We start from the raw sequence: 5,147 nt of genomic DNA on the forward strand, positions 1-5,147 counted from the left end.
ATCACATTGTTATGCAACTGGTCTCTACAACTTTTTCATTTAGCAGAACTGAAACTCCATACCTATTGAACAACTCCTCATTTCCCTCTCTTCACACCTCTGACAACCCCCATTCAATATTGTGCTTCTATGAGTTTGACTGCTTTAGCTATCTCATATAAGTGGAATCATACAGTGTTTGTCTTTCTGTGACTGGCTTGTTTCACTTAGTGTAATGTCCTTAAAATTCCCAGCTGTTCTTTTAACTAGCTGTGTGATCTTAAATGTTATCTCTGGATCCTGGCGGGACACCATCTGGCACATAGTAGGTATTCACTGCATGTTTATTGTCAAAATAATGTTAACCTTCAGGGCGTCTGAGTGGCTCAGTCAGTTAAGCATCCAACTTCAGCTAGGACGTCATCTCACGGTCCATGAGTTCAAGCCCCACCTTGGACTCTGAGCTGACAGATCAGAGCCTGGAGCCTGCTTCAGAGTTGGTGTGTGTGTGTGTCTGTCTCTCTTTGCCCCTCCCCCACTCATGCTCTGCCTCTCTCTCTCAAAAATAAGTAAAAACATTTAAAATTAAAAATAAATAAAAAATAATGTTAACCTTCAGATAAGTTGTTCTGAAAGAACAATTGACAAAATCTTAAACCAGAGGAATTTTCCTTTTTTTCTCTTCTTTTTTTAATTTAAATAGGACCCTATTTCCTATAAATGAAACCCATCAAGCTACTCTTCCTCATAACTAGATTAATCTTGTTCTGAATGTAGGATTATACCATATCGCATGGTTTGATCTTATTTTGCATTGTGCTTACAAATGTCGTATTTCATCCACGTTGAACATTACCATCTACTACTGTTAAAACAGTTTCTTTCCAGGACCCCTGGGTGGCTCAGTCAGTTAGGTGACTCTTGATTTCGGCTCAGGTCAGTATCTCACAGTTCATGAGATTGAGCCCTGCATCAGACTCTGCACAGACAGCTCAGAGCCTGCTTGGGATTCTCTCTTTCTCTCTCTCTCTCTCTCTCTCTCTCTCTCTCTCTCTCTCTCTGCCTCTCCCTGCCCCCACTCTCTCTCTCTCTCTCCCTCTCTTAAACATTTAAAAAAGAAATTTCCCCCCAAAAATTTCTTTCTAACATTTGTATAGTCTCCAAATTAAAACATGAAAAGACGGTGTGCCATTTGTAACTGTTCCTAATTCCACATTCAGTTGATGTCACTCTGATAGCTTGAAATTGGCCATGGTGTGTGGGTGTTCTGGTAAATTATTAACAACTAGCTATCCAGAAAATAATTATATGTGTACATATACATACATAAGTTTATACATAAACTTACCAACATAAAAGATGTGTAGCACACAATTTCTAAAAAATAGAGTATACAATCTTTATCATAAATTTCTTTTTTTTTAATGTTTATTTAAACATTAAATCAATGTTTATTGAGACAGAGAGACAGAGAGAAACAGAGCACAAGTTGGGGAAGGGCAGAAAGAGAGGGAGACACAGAACCCAAAGCAGGCTCCAGGCTCTGAGTTGTCAGCACAGAGCCCGACGCAGGGCTCAAACTCAGGAACCATGACATCAAGACCTGAGTTTAACCGACCGAGTCACCCAGGCATGCCTACAATCTTTATCATAAATTTCTTATAGCCAGTTGATTCTCACAGAATACTTTAACCCACTTTTGCTGAATTCTTTTTTTTTTTTAATGTTTATTTATATTTGAAGGAGAGAAAGACAGAGCATGAGCGGGAAGGGGCAGAGAGAGACACAGAATCTGAAACAGGCTCCAAGCTCTGAGCTATCAGCACAGAGCCTGATGTGGGGCTCCAACTCACGAGCCATGAGATCATGACCTGAGCCAAAGTTGGCCACCCAACCGACTGAGCCACCCAGGCGCCTCCAGTTTTGCCAAATTCTTGTTTTAAGAACTAACCTGTGATTTCATTTGACAAATGAGAATAGTTTTGACTATTGGTTGACATTTTCATTTATGTTAATCAATAAAATAAAAGTGAAACAATGAGACTTAATGTTGGAACTCCACTTATTTTCAGTGACTTGAGCAACATTTTTGCTGACTTGGATAATAGTTTTTGAAAACTTGAAGAATCTTTCAATTTTTTGAGCTATTGACAATTTAATGGCTATAGACATGATATACTTTTTTTATGTTTATTTTTTTTAATATGTTTATTTTAGAGAGAGAAAGAGAGAGTGGGGCAGGGGCAGAGAGAGGGAAAGACAGAGGATCTGAAGTATGGTCTATGCCAACAGGAGAGAACCTGATGTAGGGCTCCAACTCATAAACCGTGAGATCATGACCTGAGCCAAAGTCAGAGGCTTAACCAACTGGGCCACCAAAGTGCCCCAACATGATACACTTTTAAACTTAATCTACATTAATTTATTCTCTTATCGCTTTCTTAAGTCTAGTCAACAAAATAAATAAATCAAGCTTTTGTTTGTAGCATTTGCCAATTCTGTATTGTAAATTCTCCCATTATGGCCAATTTCAGGCTACAAATATGACATCACTGAGCATGAAATTGGGAAGAGATGAACACACCATCACGTAGTATTTCCTCCGTATAGATAACAATAGACAGGGACTTCTGGTTTCCAATCTGATATGTAAAGAGCTTGGAAGTCATTGCCCCTGTTCTCATAACAACAAAAAAACATGAACAAACTGAAAATCAACAACCCTTGTTAGATCCAGCAGAGAACTGACATGACAGGGCAAACCTCCACTATAAAAACTAGAAAGACAGAATCAGAAGAGGCAGAACAGAAACTCATGATTTACTGGGAGCAAAAACTACTTTTGAAACCAGAAACTGATAGGAATACTTGGGCAGTTGACTAACTGCTGGAGATTGCACATAGGCTAGATTGAGAGATTGAAACAAAAACAACAACTCCTGAGGGCCCCCACATTTTCATGAGTTTTACCTCCAGGAGCCCCATAGGTCTTACTATGAAGATTGGAGAAAAATCCCCTCATCCTTCTGGCAGGGAGAGAGAAAAAATACTTGGAAATAGACCCAGAGCATTCAGTTCTCCTTAACAAAGGCCTGTCCTCAATGGTAGCTACTTAACAGAGCCTAACCAACATAGGAGAAGGAAAATAACCAACTCCAGCCTCCTCTAGCCTGGTTTCACCTAAGATGGGGGTGGGGGAGGGGAATAAGTTAATAAGCATTTGTGAAGGTCAGTCCAGGGAGGACACAAACTCACTAAAATACTGAGACCTGATAGGATTATAAAACGCTTCCCCCCGGGGCACCTGGGTGGCTCAGTCGGGTTAAGCGGATGACTCTTGTTTTCGGCTCAGGTCATGATTTCACAGTTCATGAGTTCCAGCCCTGCATCAGGCTCGCCACTGACAGTGTGGAGCCTGCTTTGGATTCTCTTTCTCTCCCTCTCTCTTTGCCCTTCCCCTGCTCATGCTCTCTCTCTCAAAATAAATAAACTTAAAAAAAAAAAAAAAACCACTTCCCCAGCTTCCCCCTCTTATCAACACATCAGTAGATCTGTATAATAACAGGATTACAATGGAAGGAACTAAAAATTCAGACCCTATTTAAGGAGTCTGTAGGTAAACCCAAAGATAACATAGGAGACAGAGACATCAGAGGAAATTTTAGCCTCTGACAGGTATAGCCATAGCAAACAGGAAATACCAGCCTAATTCCCAAACAGATAAATATAAAACCCCCATTCCTTTTACCCAATATGTCACATCTAACTTTCTACAAAAAGATTATAAGGCATACCAAAAGGCAAAAAGTACTGTTCAAGAGACAAAGCAAGCATCAGAACCAGACTTTTGATAATTTTGGAATTATCAAACTGGGAATTTAACTGACTAATACGCTAAGGACTCTAAAGGAAGAAGTGGACAACATGCAACAAAGATGAGTAATGCAAGCAGGGAGATGAAAGCTAAGAATCAAAAGGGAATGTTAGAGGGGCGCCTGGGTGATTTAGTTGGTTGAGTGTCGGCTCTTGATGTCGGCTCAGGTCATGATCCCAGGGTCATGAATTCAAGTGCCACATCAGGCTCCATGCTCAGCATGGAGCATAGGATTCTCTATCTCCCTCTTTCCCTCTCTCCCACTCCTACTCTCTTTCTCTAAAAAAAAAAAAAAAAATTACAAAAGGAAATATCACATAAAAAACACTGTAATAGGGGTGCCTGGCTGGCTCACAGTCAGTAGACTTTTGATCTTAGAGTCATGAGTTAAAGCCCCATGTTAGGCCTAGAGCTTACTTCAGGGAAAAAAAAAAAAAAAACAAAACTGAAGAACACTGTAAAGGAAATGAATGCCTTTGATGGGCTTATCAATACACTGGACACAACCAAGTAAAGAATCAGTGAGTTTAAAGATATGTCAATAGAAACTTCGCAAACTGAAAAAGCAAAGAGAAAAAAGAATAAAAACAACAATATCTAGATACAATACATATAAATAACTTCATAAGCCTATATATAATAGTACAATGTAGTATAGGAAGAGATGAGTTTTTAGTATCTATTTTATTTTTAATATCGTTTATTCAATTGTATGTTTAGATACTTTTTAATAGTGGCTTGTTTAACAACGAGCTTGCAAAATTCCTGAAAATTTAACAGGCAGCTAAAAACTAGTGTGAACTGATTGAGCGCTCTGCTTGAAATAGCTTAAAGACTCATCAGGAGTACCATATTTACATTAAAACACTGTCGTTTCCATCATATGCTAAACACTATACTGAGGAAATTGGCATGCATTATCTCATTTAATTCTCAATCTATGAAGTAGAATCTAATCTCAATTTAATTCTAAATCTATGAAGTAGATACCATTGCCATTTTTAAAAATAAAACAGAGGCTTAACCTATTCAAAGATCCCAAGAATATGGCAAAACTAATATTTGACCCCAGGTCTGTGCTCTTTCAACTCGCTGCCTTCTGAAACTTACAGTACACATAAGACTGGGACAAGAAAAAGAGTAACTGGCACTTGATTCCTCCATTTTTCTGAAGTTATTTAGCCCACTCCCACTCCAGCTCTACATTGAACCCATAAATCCTGTCTCCTTAGATAAAGGGAGTGTCAGTCATAGTAATTCTTCAGGGCATTACCATGGTTACCAAACACAGAGA

The sequence above is a fragment of the Panthera leo genome, chromosome B4 (assembly GCF_018350215.1).
Source record: "Panthera leo isolate Ple1 chromosome B4, P.leo_Ple1_pat1.1, whole genome shotgun sequence".
NCBI classification, from domain to species: Eukaryota; Metazoa; Chordata; class Mammalia; order Carnivora; family Felidae; genus Panthera; species Panthera leo.